This window comes from Podarcis vaucheri (assembly GCF_965113315.1).
Source record: "Podarcis vaucheri genome assembly, chromosome: 11".
NCBI lineage: Eukaryota > Metazoa > Chordata > Lepidosauria > Squamata > Lacertidae > Podarcis > Podarcis vaucheri.
The window spans coordinates 5,458,692-5,482,090 of record NC_138749.1 but is presented as its reverse complement, the minus strand read 5'-3'; positions in this window follow the sequence as shown (position 1 = coordinate 5,482,090).

Below are 23,399 nucleotides of genomic sequence, written 5' to 3'. Positions count from 1 at the left end.
CTTAACATTTCATCCGAATGCCTTAAAAGGGCGTGTTTGATTTTAGCTTAATCTAATTTCATCAAACAGAATTGCATCTAAAGGCGATATAAAGTTACAATTTGTTCCATGTCAAATAATAAAAATGGCCTTTAAATTTTACATGAATTTGACCTTTTGGATTTTGTGTTCAATTAAAACCCGACTCATAGCAGGGGAGACATAAAGAACTCGGTATTAGCTCAGTCCTGCGCGCAGGTGCTTAATCGAGAGAGTTATTCCTTCTGCCTGTTTTGTATTTATGATTATTATTGTTATGTAGGGTTTTCTTTTTCAATATTGCCATATCCTTAAGACTCTGGGAAGGTCATAGCACAAAATTAAAAAGTGGGAAATCAGGAAGGGAACTTTGAAATTAAAGCTACAGGAAGGCGGAGGGACTTCAGTTGCAGAAAGTCTCCTACGCATGCAAAAGAATCTAAGAACGGTAGAGTCGGCAGGGACCCTGAGGGTCATCTAGTCCAACCCCCTGCAATACAGAAATAGAAGACCATGTAGCCTCTGCTAAGAAACCTCCAATGAAGGAAAGTCCACTACTTTCCTAGGGAATGCGCTCCACTGTCTAACAGCTCTTATTGTCAGAAAGTTCTTCCGGGTGATTAATCTCCTTCTCTCCCCACTCTAACTGTATAATAATAATAATAATAATAATAATAATAATAATAATAATAATTTTTATTTATGCCCCGCCCTCCCCAGCCAAGACCGGGCTCAGGGCAACTAACACCCAATATAAAAACAAATTAATTGAAATACAACTTAAAAACAAGATTAAAATACAACATTAAAACATTAAAATACAGCCTCATTTCAATGGAAACTCAAATAAAAAACTTTTTGGGGGATGAAAACGTCCAGTCTTCACCAAGGCTAACTTTCCAGACTGGTCCTACATGGGCCAGAAAAAAAGCCAGAGAAGTCCCCAAATAGGAGTTCCATCACAGGAGGGGAAAGGAAAAAATAAGAGGGGGTAGGGAATCAAACTGATTCCAAGCTGAAGGCCAGGCAGAACATCTCTGTCTTACAGGCCCTGCAGAAAGAAATCAGATCCCTCAGGGCCCTGGTCTCATGAGACAGAGCATTCCACCAGGCTGGAGCCAGTGTTGAAAAGGCCCTGGCTCTGGTTGAGGCTAATCTAAGGGGTATTACTCAGAAGGGTGGTGGGAATGGGAGATTGGCAGATAGATGAGCCTGTTGACAACTCTTAACGACTGTAATAGGTCTTACAGGAAATTGCAACTCATTACCAAACTTAAAACCATGGAGAGACCTGGTCTGAACAGAGACATTGGATTCTTATCTCATTATACATCACTAAGCCATTTCTCACCTTCTCACCCCTTGCCTTTTCCTGTAAGACCTATTACAGTCGTTAAGAGTTGTCAACAGGCTCATCTCAGCTATCTGCCAATCTCCCATTCCCACCACCCTTCTGAGTAATACCCCTCCCCACCTTCTCACTATATAGAAGGATCTGGCAACTTCTGTTTCAGTGTATCTGAAGAAGTGTGCATGCACACGAAAGCTCATACCAAGAACTAACTTAGTTGGTCTTTAAGGTGCTACCAGATGGATTTGGTCCAGGATGTGGGATTCAGCTGGTTCCTGGGTTTAGCCCTGATACTGGAGATCGTGTAAGGTCAGCTGCCCCAACTCAGATACATAAATATAGCTGCAACTGCTGCAGTCACTTCACCTAACATTGCTGTTGAATCCTGAGCTGGAAAAGAAAGTTATTTGGAAATGGAAATGAAAAGAGATTATGGAGGGACCGTGGGCTGTGATATGTGCTGATGTCGAGTAGGGCTGGTTTTCAACATCGCAATATATTACCAGCTAAACATCACGATATACTGAAATATCACAATGTCTGAAATAAGGGTGGCTATGTGGAGACATTGCCTGGCTTCACAGTTTTTCCCACATTGTGATTTTTGCATAGCACACACACATCATGATTTGTGAAATATTCCCAGGTAAAAAATTATGAAATCAGTATCCTGATATGTACTTGAAACAGGTTTTGGAAGATATTTCCCCCAGCCCTAACACATAATATATATTGGCAAGTCAAAAACTCTGAAACCGTTATTACAATATGGACTTCAAACTGGTTTTGGACGATATATTGATATATCACCCAACCCTAATGTCAAGTTTGATGTCAATAAAATTGGTTGGTTTATGGTTGGTAGCAGTGTTAAAAAGCCTGGAAGCTGGAGCTACCCCTTCTATTCATGTTCTGTTCTGTCTTATTTATACATCACTAGCATCAAAATTGTCATATTTGCCCATCTCTGATATCAAGACGCAAACATCCTTCCCCACCCAGACATATGTAACTTCAAGAACTGTCTGCTGTAACAAAATTACACAATTTATGTAATTACATTGCCATTACATTATTCCACCTAATTCATTTCAATGCAAAGGAAACGAAACAAAATGGGGGGTGGCCACAATCAATTACTTTTTGTTTGCAGACTGGAAGCAACAATTGCAAACACTGACCATATTCGCTGGATTGATTTTCTTTCTGGACACAGGGTGTCATTCAGCTAAACTTACTCAGATTAGATGCATTGAAATTAGTGTATGTGACTAAACTGAAACAGCTGCGCTGGCTGCCCATCCAAGCCAAGCCAGCTTCAAGGTTCTTGGATGAATCTACAAAGCTCTGAATAACTTAGGGTCTAGGGTACCCTGATACTGCAAGCAGCTCAGTCACTGAGGTTGTCTCTAGGAGTGCCATTGCTCTTTCCCCAAGATGGTGAGGACCATTTGACAACAGCAAAGCACCTGAGCCTTTGGCCCAATACCATGGAACTCTCTGCCACTAGAGATTCAACAGGCACCTTCTGTTCCAACTTTTAAATGCCTGTTGAAAACTTTTCTATTCTGCCAGGTCTATGTAGGCAATTGAGATCTTTCCACAATGCTTAATTGATGTCTGATTTTAACTTTTTATATGGTTTTCATTGTATGGCTATTCATACTTTTGTTGTAAACCACTTTGAATGATGATGATGATGATGATGATTTATTATTTATATCCCACGCATCTGGCTGGGTTTCTCCAGCCACTCTGGGCAGCTTCCAACAGAATATTAAAATACAATAACCTACTAAACATTTGTTTTACTACAAAGAAGAAGAAGAAGAAGAGTTTGGATTTGATATCCCGCCTTTCACTCCCCTTCAGGAGTCTCAAAGCGGCTAACAATCTCCTTTCCCTTCCCCCCCCACAACAAACACTCTGTGAGGTGAGTGGGGCTAAGAGACTTCACAGAAGTGTGACTGGCCCAAGGTCACCCAGCAGCTGCATGTGGAGGAGTGGAGACGCGAACCCGGTTCCCCAGATTACGTGATTACCGCTCTTAACCACTACACCACACTGGCTCTCTGAAAGGAATTTCAGAAATAGACTGGAAAGAGAAGCTGCTGAATTGCAACTCATTACCAAACTTAAAACCATGGAGAGACCTGGTCTGAACAGAGACATTGGATTCTTATCTCATTATACATGACTAAGCCATTTCTCACCTTCTCACCCCTTGCCTTTTCCTGTAAGACCTATTACAGTCGTTAAGAGTCGTCAACAGGCTCATCTCAGCTATCTGCCAATCTCCCATTCCCACCACCCTTCTGAGTAATACCCCTCCCACCTTCTCACTATATAGAAGGATCTGGCAACTTCTGTTTCAGTGTATCTGAAGAAGTGTGCATGCACACGAAAGCTCATACCAAGAACTAACTTAGTTGGTCTTTAAGGTGCTACTGGAAGGAATTTTTTTATTTCTACTAAACATTAAAAGCTTCCCTAAACAGAGCTGCCTTCAGATGTCTTCTAAAAGTCTGGTAGTTGTTTTTCTCTTTGACGTCTTGTGGGAAGGCATTCCACAGGGTGCGTGCCACTACCGAGAAGGCCCTCTGCCTGGTTCCCTGTAACTTGGCTTCTCGCAGCAAGGGAACCACCAGAAGGCCCTCGGCGCAGGACTTCAGTCTGCTGTGAGTAAAATTTCTTTCATGCCACCAATGGGATGAAGAAGCAAACAACATCAGTTTTCACTCCTGTTTCCATTTTCATCAGCAGCCGCTTCCATTCCTGCAATCCCACCACCCTGGGAGTCTTTTGAGAAAGGGTGGTCTATAAATTGAATAACTAAATAAAATTCCAGGGTCACACGTTTCCTATCTCTGATCTAGAGTCCAAAAAGAGAGGTCTGAAAGATGAAAAACTCAGCATCATATTTATGGTATCTCAAGTATCTCTTCAAATGTCAAAACAGGGACAGCATTTTACCTGGGGAAAGTATCAGAAATCAGGACCGTTTCAGTCTGTGCATCCACTGTGTGGAACAAGAGCAAAAGGATTTTTCTCCACACAACCAAGCACCCAGCAGAAACCTTATTTTTGGCTTCGAGCGACAGAGGCTGGCATTATAAAGGGAGCATGTGAACATGTGGGGGTAGGGTAGGGGTTGCTTGGAAGAATCTGTCAGAGCAGCTCAGCAGCACCATTAGAATTCAGAGAGCTCCAAAGTAATTACAAAACAGCTGTAATGGAAAATTGGTAGTCAAACCCATTTTCCACCAACTAGAACGGTGAATGGGCTCCATTATGCTCCTAATTCTCATTAACTTAATTTGCATAGGAAACAATGAAGGAATACCTAATGAGGTGCAGGCAGACGGCAGCAGATCGATACCTCGTGAGCAAAGGTTCGACCCCCTAATTGCAGGACAAGTTGCAAAGGACAGGAAGGTGTGTGTTTGTATATGTGTGTGTGCATGCTTTACCATTGTATAGCATTTGGAGATGGGGATTGGGCCAGGTTGAAGATGACCCAGGCACTCTGTCGCCTGCATGTTTCAGTGCTGGGTATGCACTGAATATTGTTGGCACTGAGCTCCTTTTAGCTTGGTTTTTCAAACACAAATTGAATCCAATGTGAATTATTTATGTATTTATATCACATCATGAAGTCCAAGGTGGATTCCATCATGGGTGGAATCCATAAGGTTGCCAAACATCTTCCCAACCTGGCACAGAGCAGACTCAAATCTCCCACAAGGGTATGGTATCACATGGCTAGAGGCATGTTCATTTGTGGGTTTACTGCCTGAGAGATGCAAATCAGGAGTTCTTGAGCTGCAAATCCTGCAATGCAGAGGGTTGGACCAGATGATCCTTAGGTACCTACCAACTCTACACTTCTATGAAATTGAGACTTTGCATGTGTGAAGGAACCGAAACAGTTTCAATGTCACAGATGGAATAGAATGCATTGTTCTTGTTTTCGGCAGAGAAGCTTTGCACATTTGGCAACCCATCACTGAGAGTTGAGAAAACAAGTGGATGCATATTTATGTGTGCACCAAACAAATGAATGAATAAATGGTCAACTTTAAAGCATTAATGTGTTAAATCAGGAACAAACAGAACCCACAGCCAGAGACAATGATACTAATTGTAAATCAATAATACTTTATAGAAGATTCCAGACTCCAGTCTCTCCTCCAAGAATTTAAGAACGGCTCTCCTGGATCAGGGTAAAAAAGGCCCATTTAGTACAGGATCTTGCTCTCACAGTGGCCAACCAATTGCTCCAGTGGGAAGCTGTTGAGCCTAATCTGGTGTTTAGATTAACTGGACACCTAGGAAATTAGTCCGTTTACTCAGGGAAGGTCACAAACAGAACCTGAGTGTGACAGTCCTTTTCACCTCATAGCACTAAGATGGCTCCATATGCACAAGAGTTTCTGCTTGCCTGATTGAACAATCTCCCCTTTCTTCCCCCTGCATGTTGTTCTGGGGGTTCTCTTGTCAATGGGGTGGCTGTAGAAAAGGGGAGAGCACTGCTACACTAGTGGAAGCCCTTGATGAAGCTTCTGCTATTGGATGTTGTTGTTGTTGTTTAGTCATGTCCGACTCTTCGTGACCCCCTGGACCAGAGCACGCCAGGCACTCCTGTCTTCCACTGCCTCCCGCAGTTTGGTCAAACTCATGCTGGTAGCTTCAAGAACACTGTCCAACCATCTCATCCTCTGTCGTCCCCTTCTCCTTGGGCCCTCCATCTTTCCCAACATCAGGGTCTTTTCCAGGGAGTCTTCTCTTCTCCTGAGGTGGGCAAAGTATTGTAGCCTCAGCTTCAGGATCTGTCCTTCCAGTGAGCACTCAGGGCTGATTTCCTTCAGAATGGATAGGTTTGATCTTCTTGCAGTCCATGGGACAATCAAGAGTGTCCTCCAGCACCATAAATCAAAAGTATCAATTCTTTGGCGATCAGCCTTCTTTATGGTCCAGCTCTCACTTCCATACATCACTACTGGGAAAATCATAGCTGTAACTATATGGACCTTTGTTGGCAAGGTGATGTCTCTGCTTTTTAAGATGCTGCTATTGGATACAGTTGGCTAAATACAGACCTTGGTCTACTCTCTTCACCAACAGGACATCTGCAATGCCTTTCCTGTGTTTTTGTGGGCAGTTTGTATGGACATGACGTATACCATACCAGCATCGCTAAGTATGTTGGCTACAATATTTCAGAAAGATGGGTTCAAGGATTACAGTTAGGAATTAAAAGCAACTGTGTGTACTTTTGTACTCACACTCTGGAGTCATTGTTTCTACATCCTGTTCAGCCTTGGTAAAGTCAAATCCTGATTTAGAAGATTAGTCACATAATTACAACCCTCCACTATCTCCCCTACCTCTCTGCCTAGTGTTTTGCATTTGTAGGTATGCTTGTGGAAAGATATCCAATAGATAAACACACACACAAACTCTAGAAACTCTCCTGAGGTTCTGAAGTATCTTTGACAACTTGCAGACAGTTTGCATAGCCTCAGACCACCTTGGATTCTGAGCAGGTCAAAATATCTCCACAGTGAGGATCCTGACCTCAGGTGTTGTACTTCAGCCAAGGCAAAACTTCAAGTTTACTGGTGAGCAGAAGATGGCAACCGTGGCTGGAAGCAGCAATGCTGCTGAATACCAGTAGCTGGAAGCTGCAGAAGGGAATAATGATGCGGGTTTCTTGCAGGCATCTAGTTGGCCACTATGGGAACAGAATGCTGGACTGGAATGGCTTCTTATGTTCATCGCATCACCAGATATTCAGCCTGCATTGCAGTTTTCTGTGGGTTCCAAGTAGGAATATCTGCACATCAACTCAATGCATTCCTCTCTTCTCCTTCCATGGAAAATCTCCTACAAATCCCACTTGAAATTTGACTCTAGGGGAAAGGTAGGTGACCATTGTGGTCAGTGGGTTTATATCACAAAGCTGTTGAGTCAAATATTTAGGAAAGTATTTCCAAGAATCAGGAGAGCCGTGGAAGAGGATGCTAAGAGCAGTGCTGGAATCTTCTCCCTCTTGAGGCCTCAATAGAGGGTGCTAGAACATGTCTCTGGGGCCATGTAGGTGATGGGTATCCTGAAACAGGACTCAGTAATATCCTGGCTTGGTATTTCTCTGGTTGTATAACTGCCTGTTGCCTTTGAAAGGGAATATCCAGAGCATCTTGTGTTTGAAAATGACATCTCTCTGTATATTTTGGCCTAGCCAAATGCCATCCCGTGAAGCTAATCATATTTGTTTAATTAAAGTAACACATCTGTGTAGTAAATAGCCTGTGAGCGGTCAGTAACATAATGCTGTACAAGTACAGCAATAATTGGATAATGTAATGAAATGCATGGGAGGATTTTTATTTTTATTTTTTTAAAAAAGGAAAATATAATGAGATTTCATCGTTTTATACACACAGGTAATTAGTTCTTAGAAATATGAGGAGAGCGAATGATCTGCAGATTTGAGCTATCAGCAATTAATTCAGACAATCCAAGTGAAGAAACAAACAAAAAAGTGATGTGGTTGAAGAATTCAAAGGAAAGAAAGTTATGGTTGGAATTCAAATAAATGAATGAACTGGAGGTGGGGGAGCTGATGAATGAATGGCATCACCTCTGTTAAGGAGGTAAGGTGAGTTACTAGAAAAAGAGCCTGCTACCCCAGAAAAACAGAATCAGGGAATCATATAATTGTAGAGTTGGAAGGGAGCACAGGGGTCATATATTCTAGCCACCTTCATTGCAGAAATCGCAACTAATGGCCATCCAATTGCTGCTTTAAAATTTCAAGTGAAGAAGAGTCCACAACCTCCTGAGGGAGTGTGTTCCACTATTAAACTGCTGTTCCTGTCACAAAGTTCTTCCTAATGTTTAGTCAGAATCTCCTGTAGTTATCGGTTCAATTCCTAACTTCTGCAGTAGGAGAAAACAAGCTTGTTCCATCTTCCATGTGAAAGCCCCTTAGATATTTGAAGATGGCTCTCATATCTCCTTTCAGCCTCCTCTTCCCCAGGCTAAACATACCCAGCTCCTTCAACCACTGCTCATAAGGCTTGACTTCTAGGCCCTTAACCATATTGGTCACCCTCCTCTGCCTTCACTCAAGCTTGTCAATATCCTTCTTAAATTGTGACACCCAGAACGGAACACAATATTCCAGGTGTAGTATGAACAATATAGTGGTACTATTATTTCCCTTGATCTGGACACTATACTTCTAGTGATGAAGCCTAGATAAGCATTAGTCTTTTTCTGCTGCTGCATCACACTGTTGACTCATGTTCAGCTTGTGGTCCACCAAGACCCCTAGATCCTTTTCACATGTAATACTAGTAAGCCAGGTGTCCTCCATCTTATATTTGTGCAGCTGGTTCTTCCTGCCTAAGTGCAGAACTTTACTTTTGATATTTGTTTGTTAGTTTAGGCCCCGTTCTCCAATCTGTTAAGGTAATCTTAAATCCTGGTTCTGTCTTCTGTGGCATTAGCTACAACTCCCAGTTTGATGTCATCTGCAAATTGAATAAGCATCCCCTCAATTCCTTCATTCAAGTCGTTCGGAAACTACAACTAATCCAAAATCCGGCAGCTAGACTGGTGACTGGGAGTGGCCACTGAGACCATATAACACCAGACCTAAAGGATCTTCATTGGCTCCTAGTACATTTCCAAGCACAATTCAAAGTATTGGTACTGACTTTTAAAGCCCTAAATGGCTTTAGCCCAGTATACCTGAAGGACACTGAGGTCCTCCTCTGAGGGTCTTCTGGCGATTCCCTCACTGCGGAAGTAAAGTTACAGGGAACCAGGCAGAGGGCCTTCTCAGCAGTGGTGCCCTCCTCTGGACCTCAGAGAGAGAAAGAATTACACAACTTTTAGGGGAAAAAATCTGAAGGCAGCCCAGTTCAGGGAAGTTTTTAATGCCTGACATTTTATTATTTTTTTATATTTTGCTGAAGCCACCCAGAGTGGCTGAGGAAGCCCAGTCAGATGGGCGGGGTATAAACAATATTCTTATTCTTATTGATGCTGAACCTGTGGCAACTCGCTTGCCACTTTTTTCCAGGATGATGGCAGACCATTAGCAAGTTCTCTTTGGGTTTGGTCAGTCAACCAGCTACAAATTCAATCCATTTTAATTGATGCTTTAAATGATTTGCTAATATATTGTTTTCTGATTTTATTATCACATGTCTTTATATATTTTTAATAAAAGTGTGGGTTGTAAATAAATAAATAAATATCCCTTTCTTTCATTTGGTTCTGAATCTGGCCATCAGAACTCCATTACATAAAAATTATAATAATAGAAAGCAGTATTGAATGATAGAGCAGTAGGAAGAAGAAATGCAGGAAATCTACTCCTCCGGCTTCTCTGATAGGTTGGTTGTTCAGTTTCTGCTTAAATGTTTCTGATGAAGGTGATTCAAGCATCTTCTGAGGCCACAGATAATTCCTTCAGGAAGTTCAACTTAACATTTAGTCCTTATTTGAACACATTCATTTGGGTCCTACCCTCTGAAGTAATCAACCAATGGAGAAACTCGGTAAAGTTTTAATCTTTGATGAAGAAAGAGAGAAAGAAGAAAGAGAGAAAGAAAGAAAGAAACATCAGCCATGGAACACTTTAAAGCAAAGTTGCATGCTATATAGCTAAGCATTTTGGAGCAGTGGAAGGTGGCCATTTCACTGCAGGACACGGCATATATTCAGTAACCTACAATTAAGCCAGGAAGAATGAGGGAAATGTAAAACACCAATATAGAAACATGCAGCTAAAATGGTATAATTTCCACATGTGAAAATAGAACATAATGAGAAATTCAAAGCATTTCTGACAGGTGATCTGACACACGTCTCAAATGATTACACCTGCCACGGCAATACTTATTTGCTTATTTATTCATACAGTTAAAAAACAATCAACTTTAAAGGAAAAGAAATAGCAGACTGCAAAAGGAAACCTAAATATGTGGACTTCCTGAAACTCAGGGATGAAGGATGTAGTCATAGAATCATATAACTGTAGAGTCAGAAAGGTACCCAAGGGCCATCCAGACCAAACCCATGCACAGCAACAATCACAACAAAAGAATCTCTGATAGATGGCTACCCAACCTCTGCTTAAAAACCTCCGATGAAGGAGAACCCACCACCTTCTGAGGGAGTCAGTTACACAGTCAAACGGCTCTTGCCATCTGAAAATTTTTCCTGATGTTTAGCCGGAATTTCCTTTCTTACAACTGGAATCCATTGGTTCGGGTCCTACTCTATGGAACAGCAGAAAACAAGCTTGCTCCATCTTCCACGCGACAGCCCTTTCCATATTGGAAGATGGCTATCATAACACATAGAGGAGGGAGAAAGGTTGTTTTCTGCTGCTCCAGAGAAGCGGACACGGAGCAATGGATCCAAACTACAAGAAAGAAGATTCCACCTAAACATTAGGAAGAACGTCCTGACAGTAAGAGCTGTTCGACAGCGGAATTTGCTGCCAAGGAGTGTGGTGGCGTCTTCTTCTTTGGAGGTCTTTAAGCAGAGGCTTGACAACCATATGTCAGGAGTGCTCTGATGGTGTTTCCTGCTTGGCTGGGGTTGGACTCTATGGCCCTTGTGGTCTATTCCAATTCTATGATTCTATGAGTCTAACACATATTCGTTTTCTCTTCTCCAGGTGTAACTTTTGTAAGTCTTTCAACTGTTCCTCATAAGGCTTGGTTTACAGACTCTTGGTCACCTTGGTCTCTGCACACATTCTACTCCCCCAGGGCCTGTGGTCCTTTGGAGAGTTGAAGCACAGTGGAGGCTGTCATAGCGCTAAGAAATCTGGTTTATTCACCTATTTGCACCTCCAGTCTGCATGGAGGGAGTCCAGATCTTACAGCATGGTCATTTCAAGAGGGGCTTTCAACAGTGCAGCCATGAAGTTCAAGGTATCTCTCCCAGCCAGCTTGCCCATGGTGGACCCCAGTCCTTCTTCCTCCTTTCTTCTTCCCAGAACTGCTTGCTACCAGACTCTCTTTTCCTGTCACCTTACAACACCCAGCTCCCCTGACAACCTTCCAAACCCCTAGTCTCTGTCCACACCTCAGGGCAAGGGAGGGAGGGCAGTTCTCTTACATAGCAGATAGCTCTCAATGGCCCTGTATTGCTTCTTGATGGCCCTAGCTTGGCCTGGTCGTTATGCACTGGCTAGTCCAGGAATTCCTCTACAGCTTGTATTTCTCCCTTCACATACCAAATAATCAAGACCCTACCATTTATAAATTTCTAGGGTTTAGTGGGTCCTCCAAAAATCTATAACAATATTTTGGTTTGGGGAATGTAACCATGGGGTCATTCAAACTTCCTTTTTTGTGTGTGTTTCTATGCACTGTGTCATCTCCAATTGCTCCTCCGCCGCTCCATACTTTCCCCACAAAAACTCAGACTTTACTGCTGAATTAGAGCCGAAGGCAATCCAGAATGGCCATTTGTTACAATTCGGTGGTTTTTCACAGGGAAAATACGGAGCCAAACAAAACTAAACAAAACCAAAAGTACAGGGCAAAAGGTGCATGAACCTCAAGTCAGGACAGCAAGAGGACTCTATTGTTATTTCTCTTCCTGCTTTTTTTTTGCTGCAGAGAGGGTTGCTTTTTGCCTTCAAAATGCAGTGACATGAGACATCCTCATTGGATCACAAAAAAGACAAAGAAAAGAAAAACTCCAACCACACACCTGTAAGGTTGTTTCAAGGACCACGTTCCTGATGTTTGGATGATGCACAGCCATCGCTCCGACTGACACGACAAAGGCCGCTTGCTGGGAAATGTGCAATGGCACACATGCCCGGGTGTGAAACTTGAGAGGCTCTCTTTGTGGCCGTGGTTGTCTTGAAAGCTCTTCCACCTGCTCCTTATCTTTCCTTTTCAAGCCGGTTCTTCGCACAGTGGGCGGCCTGCCACTGCGGCAACCAGGTGGCCCTGCCGGCGGTGTGCTGCGATAAACGTCTTCCACGGAAATTTGCATTGCTTTTGTTCTGCCTCTCTGTCTCTCTGCTTCTCCCCGAATTCACACAAACAATGCCAATTTGAAAACTGCAAGCAAACAAACAAACAAACAGAAAGGAGATCTGAAACTTTCTCTGAAGGCTGCCTCACCCCCTTGAAGATGGTCCCCCTGGAGCCGAGCTTTCTTGTTATTTTTGCTTAACGCTTTGGCTCGCTATTTTCCCCTTCCCTTTGTACTTTGATGTTCCTTTGGGGACTCGGAGAAAGGAACAATAAGAAAACACTAAGGCATTTGCTGAAGTTTTCTTCTTTTTGCTTTTGCGTGGAGGAAGCCTGTCGAAACAGTCAGGGGGAAGGAAAGAAGAGAGGGTGAGTAAGAAAAGCTAGGAGATGCTCATTCAAGGAATCGGTGTCCTTTGCTACAGATCCCAACGGGCTTCAAAACCCATCCACCGAGAGAATGTCATCCTGCCCTGCAAAATGTCTCAAGTTGCATCTGGATACGAAATATACGTTGGAAGACTAAGAATAATGAGTGCAGCTGTTATCAAGGTACACACCTATTGCCATCACATCAGAAAGAAGACTCAAGACAAACTATAATTTGGGTAAATAGGATGTGTTTATTAAAATATTACTAAATATATAATCACTAGAAGATCTGCAAATCAATAAAATGGAACCAATTAACCCAAACAGGTGTGGGCAGGTGGAATAATTGGGAGAATATAATCACTGCTATATAGGGACTCGGGTGCCGCTGTGGTCTAAACCACTGAGCCTAGGGCTTGCCAATCAAGAAGGTTGGCGGTTCGAATCCCCGCGACCGAGTGAGCTCCTGTTGCTTGGTTCCAGCTCCTGCCAACCTAGCAGTTCAAAAGCACTTCAAAGTGCAAGTAGATAATTAGGTACTGCTCTGGCATGAAGGTAAACGGCATTTCCGTGTGCTGCTCTGGTTTGCCAGAAGCCGCTTAGTCCTGCTGGCCACATGACCCGGAAACTGTACACCGGTTCCCTTGGCCAGTAAAGTGAGATGAGTGCTGCAACCCCAGAGTCGTCCGCGACTGGACCTAATGGTTAGGGGTACCTTTACCTTTACCTTACTAGTCATTAACAGTAGGGGGCAATAATGCCTCTGAATACCAGTTGCTGGAAACCACAGATGGGGAGAGTGCTGTTGGGCTCACGTCCTGCATGTGGGTTTCCCATTGAAGCTTCTGGGTGTCCATTGTGAGAACAGGATGCTGGACTAGATAGGTCATTTGCCTATCCCAGCGGGCTTCTATCATGATCTTATTCAGCCCAGACACTGAGGTCCACTTCCCTGTTCAGGGAAGCTTTTGACATTTATTATTATTATTATTATTATTATTATTATTATTATTATTATTATTTTGCTGGAAGCCGCCCAGAGTGGCTGGGGAAACCCAGCCAAATGGGCAGGGTATAAACAATAAAAAATTATTATTATTATTATTATTATTATTATTATTAGGGAGGAGAATGGGGTGAAAGTGGTATCAGTTGGCTCTGCCTGTCGTTAGCTCTGACTCCACTAACAGCTGGCTTTTCTGAATTCCACGTCATCAGTCTAAGCGGGCACCGGCCACCACTGGTGGGGTGCAGCCCTGTGGCAGGTCTTTGACGCTGGCCCTGGCTGATAATAACCTGGCATTCTGCATTTGTTGTGGAGCCACAACAATGCACATTGCCGCAATTGTCAGTGGAGGCACGCCTCTGTTCTTTCTTTGAGAATTCGCCTTCAAAGTCCCGTTCTGTCTCTGTGTGTGCACGCACGTGTGTCTAAAGAAAAGAAGTAATAAACAGCGAGTGATTTATTTGTGTGGACAAAATGATTTGATGTTGTTCCTTGTTGACAGAATGATCTGTCCAGAATTACATTCTATTGATAAAACTGTGAAGAAATGCCATTCATCGACCGCACAAAGTTAGGGACTGGCAAAAATGCATTTGTCCAGAGAATATGGGATTCCCCCCCTCCCGAGCTGTCAATTGTTTCTAGAGAGTTGAGCAACCTCATGTTCATAACTGGAGTCTCATCTACTGAGATTTTTTTCCCCTTCCCTTTCCCTTGCTTTTAACCTTTTGGAGCATTTCCTTAGATTCTTTTTGTAGGCAGCAATAAGAGAGGTGATTTGGGGGTGTACTGAATTCTCCATAATTGCATCTAGCGCACTGATGGTGAACCAAATATTGATGGCTTTCCAGAGGTGTGGGGGCAGTTTATCAGGCAGGAAGATACCCAGAGCAAGGGAATAGGTGACTTTAGCCTGTTGGGAGGAGGAAAGGGAGAAGATCAAATAAGAGGGAAAGACCCTTCTCTGCTTATCTGTGTAAATAATTCAGGGCTAGCCTGAACATACAGTCAGGAGAGAGGCAGGAGGAGAAGCTGGGTCTCTCCCCCACCCTTCCACACACACAAAAGCAGGAGGGTCTGGTCTTGCAGGGTCCTGATTCATGATGGGCATAGGCTTCAGTCCTCTGCTTACCAGCTGGTGAGTAAAAAATTGCATCCTGCACAGTACAGGGTGCTGCAGGGAAGTCGCTTGCAAAGGAACAGGACACTATTGTTGTGAATTTCTATTCCACCTTAAGGAGAAGACATGTAGCGTGTCACATGTCTGTTTACATTCCAGCACAGCTTTTGCTTTTCCGGTTCTCTCTTAGAAGACAAGAGAGAGAACGTATTTCTTTGTCCTGATTTATGATTAATAAATCTGTAGTTGTAGTATGCTTCCACAAGCCTCAAGCCTATTCTGTGTGCGCAGATCGCTCTGCTGATAGTGTGCCCTAACTTTGAAGCCCGGGTCGCTGATTTACGTCAGGGAGAGGCTGATGGTCTTTGCAGCGGGACGACTGGAAGGGAACGGCTCAGCTGGGGCTAGCCAGCTGGCTTCACAGCCCTCTGCATGCCGGCAACTATAACCTGCATGATCAAATTCCCATCTTGCATGGTGCTGCTTCAGGGGGGCACGTATCAGACACAGAGGGGACACCGAGCAGGAATTCTGACCTTTACCTGCAGCCAGTCAGTTACATCCCTCTTGGCCTTGTCACAGTTTCCCACCTAATGCCTATCTCTCTTCCCTGCTTCACATCCCAGGTCTGGGCAGCTCCGTGTCACTCTGGGCCACCCAACCCCAGCAACCTGGGGCTGTCTTGATCCAATTCAGCCCATATCCCATGGTTAGAGAAGGTGCCAGCCCTCCAAGAAAAGGGAGAAAGTTCTTGGCTGGTGTCAGAGGGAATTGGATATGAAGCCTTGGAGTGACTGCACAAAACGATCTTAGGGAACATGCTGTTTCCTGAAGAAGTGCCTGTTTGCTTCCGCTGGGCTCTGTTTGTAAGGAAAGCAAACATTGCAAAGACATCAGAAGCACCCAAGCTCAACAAAATGTTTCAGGATGACACCAAACTGCAAAAGGTAGCTTTGGCCTCATTGAAGTCAGGAAGCTGCAGCAATGCATTTGTGTGTGTGTGTGTGTGTGTGTGTGTGTGTGTGTGTGTGTGTGTGTGTTTACACTGAAAACCACCCGGTGATCTTCGGATGAAGGGTGGTATATAAATTGAATTAATAAATTAATAGAACAATAAATTAATTAATAAACTAAGCCCTGCTCCACTGCCCATCAAACATCTCACTTGGAGAACCTGAGAAACACATAGCAATATTCACAGTTCTTTTCTTATGTTAGTATGTTTCATGTTAGACCACTTGTTATCTCCTGTTAGTCCAACCTCTTTGCATGCAAACCATCTTCATTGTGACAAGCAAACTACATTCTGCTCAAGCTAAACATCTGCTTTGTAGCATGAGCTTTTTTAAATTATTATTACTTTATTTTAAATTTAGCAGAGAGCACAAATGAAACATGCATGGGCAAAAACAGGTGAAAACTTTACAGCAGGTGAGCTGCTTGATTGGAAGAAAGCCTCTGAGTGGTTAACAAAAATGCAAAACAAAACATTAAAATTATGGATTAAAAAAAAACAAGTGGTAGAGCTGGAGGAGGGGCAAAAAACATAGGTAGAGTACATTAAGATGAGAGAACAGAGAGAGGGATGATTGGGGAAGCTCTTGCAAGCCTTTGAAGTCAGTTGTCCTGGACTTTAGGAACAGGCAGAAGGGCCATTTAGGGATTTAAAGAAGAGTCTTCACAAGGGAGCGCTGTTTCAGGTTTCCCATGGGCATCTGGTTAGCCACTGTGCAAACCTAGAGGTGAGCTAGATGGGCTTATAGCAAGATCCAGCAGGGCTCTTACTATGCCCACAAGGGAGCTGCTTCTGGAAGAGCAACAGAAGAGGGAATGAACTCTGTGTGTGCCTTTAGGGGCTGGCTCATTCCTCCTGCCTTGCTCATTCAGTAGCCCTGGGAGCTTCCACAATGGAGCTGCTTCCAAAAGAACTCTATGGGGATTTCCCAACCTTTCGGGTTGAAGGAGTAAAGGGGGGCGGGGTAAATACTAATGTCACCAGCTTTGTTGCTCCTTTTTGATGTGGTATGATATTTTCATAAGCTTTCTGTTTATTGGAAGGTTGGTGTTAATAGTTTATCACATTTAGTGTTATGCTGTAGTGGTGTTACACTTTTTAATTATGTATTGTCACAGTACTGCTGTAGTTAGAGTATGGTTTGCTTCCAATGTCAAGTGACTTGAGTGCTGTTGGTGCTACTTCTGGGCTACACTAGTTGTGTGGGAACAGGATCCTGCACCAGATGAACATTTAGCCTGATCCCGCAGGGTTCTTCTTATAGAATTATAAAATAATAGGATTGAAGTTGGAAGGGACCCCAAGGATGCCTTCCATCCTTGGAGTAAAAGGATTGTCTACTCCAATCTTCTCCAGTGCAGGAATCACAGCTACATAATTTTTGACAGAGGGCCATCAACCTCTACAGGAGAGTCCAGCACCTTCCAAGGGGGTCCATCCAACAGCTCCCACTGTCAGAAAGTTCATCCCACAAGGCTTCCTATGGGGTGGTGGTTAGGATTATGTTCTTAGATTTGTGAGGAAAACGGCATATTTAAAAAAATATATATCTATAACTAGGAGTGTCACTGTTACGATATAGAAGCAATGCGGCAGCGAGCTGGTAGCTTGAAAGCAAAACATAATGGAAATGTTGGGACTGTTCCGTGGGAAACAGAGGGACAGTCTATTCACAGTGTGAAGCACCGGAATTAGCTCAGAGTGTAATATGAGCTGTACAGGAAGTACAGGAGGGGTTTGTCTCTCGGCTGCTGGAGTTTGAAGAGAGCAGTTGTGTTTTCTGTAACGCTGCAAAGACAGAAATAAAGGCATGTAAATACGTTTCTGTCTATCTCTTTCCCCTGCCCGGGGGGGGGGGGCGCAGGAAAGAGGGTGTGTGTGTTCTTCTCACGCCGAGAAGGATCACCTATCGTGACCTAGCCTGTATCCTGCCGGGGAATGCAGACAGAGAGGTCAACAGGAGATCAAGCCGGGTGCCTGGAGAGTGGCCAGTTTCTCCTGATAAAGGCTTGATTCCCAACATGTCACAACACCAGAACAACAGGAGAGGTGGATAACAATGGTAGCATGGTGCTGAACCTTGTTCTCTAATCCAAAGGTACACACTTCTTCCAACTATCAATATTACATCATTTCAGCTTGGTTTTTTTAGAGGGGGGAAACATCTTCCAATAAAAGGACTCATGTTCTTGGTAATGTTCTTGGTATTGAAATGCATTTTTTTCCCCTGTTTCGTTCTGCATTAACTCTGACGCAGTGATGCCAACACACTGCAGAGATTCATGGCGAATAAAGGAAGCTGAGGTTCTCTCCTAAGTAGGACCCCTCCCCCTCCTCTGCCCCAAAGCTTGGTTAATAAGAAGCTCCCAGAGTTTAATTCCCATCTTTTCTTCCCTCTTCTCCCACAATCCTCCACCCTCCTTGCATTTCATACCCAATCAATATTATTTGACAACACACAGGTCAGCAACGATGGAAGCATGGAAATTACAAAAGAAACTATTGTTTGGCTTGAAATTAAGGGCTAGTGGGATCAATAGTACATTTGAAAATTGATATCGATCATGGAATGTGTGTGTATGGGGGTGGGAGAAGATACTGGGGGCAATGTCCCTTCCCAGCGACACAACTTCTGTCTCATTCTAACAAAGCCAATGAAATCAACCTAAAAATTATACATGGACAAATCTTTTTGAAACAATTGGAGTGGTGGTGGGGAAAGGGGGGAAAGTATTGACATCTCATAATTGGATTTCCCCACTTACAGCAGTAATGGGGAATTTTTGTTTTGCTTTGTTTTTTTACCCTCTTATTATTTTGCAAGGTTTGGACACCAGACAATTGTTTTTGAAGCCCGTGTTATTTACTTAAAGGTTTCTAACTCAACGTGCATTTGGAAAGGGGGAAAAAAAGGAAGGGGGCAAGAGTGGAGTCAGCAGAACGCCACTCACTTCAAAACAAGCTGGGAATCACAATCGTCAATGTTTAGCCCGCTGGAGAACTATTGTGTGACAAATTGATTTGGAGTCATCATTTGCTTAAAAAGGCAGTAAATGAAACTTTATGAGATGGGGACGAAATAACGACATGAAATTGTCCATCCAGAACTCCTGATGGTGATCAGTAAAATGAAATAGATTAACTGCTTTCATTCTTTCTTTTTTTAATCTCCCCCCCTCCCCACTGCATGTCTCCACTATGACAGCATAATAGGCAAGAGGGTGGGACATGGGTGCTTTGCTCTTGACCGGGTGTAAACTGATGGGTTGTTCACTGTTGGCTTCTGATTGCCAAACCTGGTGGTTAGCAAGAACCTCCAGCCCATGTCCATGTGTTTCCAACTTATTATCTGCTTTCCTAGAAAGAGTATATGGAGCTGTCTGACCCATGTTGTTTTTCTTCTTCTTCCCATAACTCATACTGCCTCCTACTGTCAGACCTTTCGTTTGTCTAGCTTAGAATTGTCCACACTGACTGGAAACGCCCGGGATTGAATCAAGAAGCTTCCGCATTCCAAGAATATGCTCTAGCGCTGAGCTACATTCCTTCCCTGATTCATAACTTTTGGTAGATCCCAAATGAACAAATACAAGAGAGACAAGCGGATCTAGCTACCAAATAGAGAAGCATGTGTAGATAGCACAGTCCTCTCACTTCTGCTGCTAACACCACTCAATAGTGGAAGATGGGGCAAAATTACACACTCCCCACTCCTGGAGATCTCTACTCTCACCAGGAAGCACCCACAATCCCCCTTCCACACATACAATGCTCATAATGTCAAAAACCGCCAGACAAATGAGTGGTGTCATTGCCCTTGATGTGACCCAAAATGGTGATCTGCAGTGGCACTGATCACTGTAAAATCATGGGCGAGGAACCTGTGGCCCTTCAGATGTTGTTATATTCCATTTTCCACATAGTTATTTACTTACTTATTTTATTGCATTTATATACCACCTTTTCTTCCAAGAAGCTCAAGGTGGTGTACATGATTCTCCCTGTTCCCATTTCATCCTCACAACAAACCTGTGAGGTATGTTAGGCTAAGAGATGGTGACTGGCTCAAGGTCACCCAATGAGCTACATGGCTGAGTGGGGATTTGAACCTGGGTTTCCCAGGTCAAAGTCCAACACTCTGACCATTATGCCACAGTGGCACCATCCTCCCTGACCATTGAACTTGCTGGATGCAGACTGTTGGGGGTTGTAGCCCAGCAATACCTAGAAAGCCACCATGTTTCCCATCCCCGCTCTAATTTCTATGGATGCATTTGACCTACCAGATTTCTCCTTCTGGTATAATGCAAACGGAACAACTGGGAGGAAATAAACCAGGAGGAGAGGCACTACAAAGATGCCACATAAACAAAGATTTATTTTGGGTTTGCATTCTCTCTCTCTCTCTCTCTCTCTCTCTCTCTCTCTCTCATCTCTTCCCTGGTCTGTCTAGAAGCAGCAAGAGTGACATTTGTAATATCCTCTCTCTCAAACTGTCTGCCGGCCGGGGAGTAATGAAGGGAGCTCGGCTCGTTTCTCGACTTCCTCAGGAGAGATCAAGATTTCTAATGGGAAAGTGGTGATGGAGATTGTCTGATCGCTTGTGCCCTCAGCAGAGACGACTTAGTCAATGTCACAATGCAAACCATCACTCACGAACCCTCGCTAAGCTGCCTTGACTACAGAGGCTTCCTATCCGGAGAAAGCATTGTCTAGCTCTGCTTTATTTCTTAATGGGATACTTGGCTCTTGGAAACAAAAACAGTGAAGACTGCTACCCTCAAGGATAGTTTCTTTCTTACTTGGGAGAAGTATTCTTGGAAGGAGCAGCTCTTTCATTGAAGCCTCCACAAAACAAGTTACTCAGGAGTAACTATACGGCAGTAATTATACACCTCTTCATGGATCACTGCCTTGCCGTGGCGAAGGGGCTTGAATAACTCAGAGAAGCTATGAACTATGCCAAGCAGGGCACCCAAGATGAACAGGTCATAGTGGAGAGTTTTGACCAAACGTGATCCACCTGGAGGAGGAACCGGCAAGCCACTCCAGTATCCCTGCCAAGAAAAATCCATGGACAAAGACAACAGGCATATAAAAGTTATGACGCTGGAAGATGAGCCCCTCGGGTCGGAAGGCGTCCAACATGCTACTGAGGAAGAGCGGAGGACAAGTACAAGTAGATCCAGAGCTGATGAAGCGGCTGGGCCAAAGCCGAAAGGACGCTCAGTTGCGGATATGCCTGGAAGCGAAAGGAAAGTCCAATGCTGTAAAGAAAAATATTGCATAGGAACCTGGAATGTAAGAACCATGAACCTGGGTAAGTTGGATGTGGTCAAAGTGGAAGACAGGAGTGCCTGGCGTGCTCTGGTCCATGGGGTCACGAAGAGTCAGACACGACTAAATGACTAAACAACAACAACAACTATACGGCAGTAGCTGAGCGATAGAGCAGCTGTTTGATGTGTAGAATGAACCAGGTTTAATCCCTGCCATCTTCAGGTAGGGTTGGGAATGCCTGAGAACTGCTACCAGTCCGAGTGGACATGACATGACATGGCATGCTGCCCTCACAAAACAGTTTACAACACTCTAAAACAGCCTTTCTCAATCTGTGGGTCCCCAGATGTTGTTAGCTACAACTCCCATCACCCCTAGCTAGCAAGGCCAGAGCTCAGGGATGATGGGAGTTGTAGTCCAACAACATCTGAGGACCCCACAGGTTGAGAACCACTGCTCTAAAACTCAGGAAAACACAATTAATAAACTCAAATTCTTCTTCTTTTTTCGTGATTGAAAGATTCCGCACAGTTCAACCCACCGAAAAAACTTGAATCAAAGTATATTCAAAGGGTTTGCATTGTTTAGAATGAGCAATGACGTGGCTGTACATATTTTCAACAGTGGAAGATTCTGCCCTGGAAAGCGGCGAACTGACCTTTCCAAGAAGTTGATTGATCTAATTTGATTTATTATATTTCTGTGCCATTTTTCATTCGAATTAATCCCAAAGCGGCTTACAAACAATAAATAGCAATAACATGATAGAACAGAATGGAACATCAAAAATGCAGCATAAATCATATAGAAGAATGAACGAACAATCAGTGAAAACAATACAATCTATAAAACACTGCTCATAAGCAGTGACCGGATGACCACCCACCAGGAATGCTGTGTGAGTGACTTGCTTGTATTGATAAGAGGCTGGTCTAGAATCATTTGAGAATCATAGAATTGTAGAGTTAGAAGGGACCGTGAGGGCCATCTAGCCCGACCTGCTACAATTCAGGAATCTCAACTAAAGCATCTTTGACAGGTGTCCAGAGGAGGGCAACCAAAATGGTCAAAGGCCTGGAAACGATGCCTTATGAGGAACGGCTAAGGGAGCTGGGCATGTTTAGCCTGGAGAAGAGGAGGTTAAGGGGTGATATGATAGCCATGTTCAAATATATAAAAGGATGTCACATAGAGGAGGGAGAAAGGTTGTTTTCTGCTGCTCCAGAGAAGCGGACACAGAGCAATGGATCCAAACTACAGGAAAGAAGATTCCACCTAAACATTAGGAAGAACTTCCTGACAGTAAGAGCTGTTTGACAGTGGAATTTGCTGCCAAGGAGTGTGGTGGAGTCTCCTACTTTGGAGGTCTTTAAGCAGAGGCTTGACAACCATATGTCAGGGGTGCTCCGATGGTGTTTCCTGCTTGGCAGGGGGTTGGACTCGATGGCCCTTGTGGTCTCTTCCAACTCTATGATTCTATGATTCTATGAAAATGGCCATTCTATTCCCCTCTCAGTCTTCTCGCCCACAACCATTCCTCATAAGTCTTGGTTTCCACACCCTTGATCATCTTGGCTGCCCTCCTCTGCTAATATCCCAGCTTGGCAACATGTTCCTTAAGGTGTGGCACCCACAACTGGACACAGCACCTGTGCTTTGGATAGTCCTCCCTGGGGGTCCAGTGCTTTGGATAGTCCTCCCTGTGGAAAGTCAAATATGTTTCAGCCTTATGGTTCTTTGAATTAACCATGAACACCACCCCATTGTTGCTTGTCAACTGTCACAGTTTTGGATATCCAGGCTGCTGATCCCAGATCATTTGATCCAAATTCAGAACATTTATCTCTTCCTTCCCCCAAGGCAGCCAGGTTCCATTGCATTATCAAGTTCACGTCCGCGACAAGCGAGTGATTCCACCCCGGGCAGACTGTCAGGTTCCCCATGGCCGGCAAAGGTTTTTATGAAACCAGATGTATTTGTCTTGATGTTTAGTAGAGAGCATGAAATTCAAATCTGGGCATTTGGCAGTCGGTGGACCAGCCCTTTAATATTCAATGACATAACTTCATTGCGGTTTTGACAACGCTCTCTAGGAGTTTGTGCTTACCACTGGAAATTAAAGCCACTGAAAGAGTCGACAACAGCAGAATTGCGAAGGCTCCCTAGCTCCTGAGGTGTTTGTTATTCTCATTTGTCGGAGGTTGTTATTGTGTTTGTAA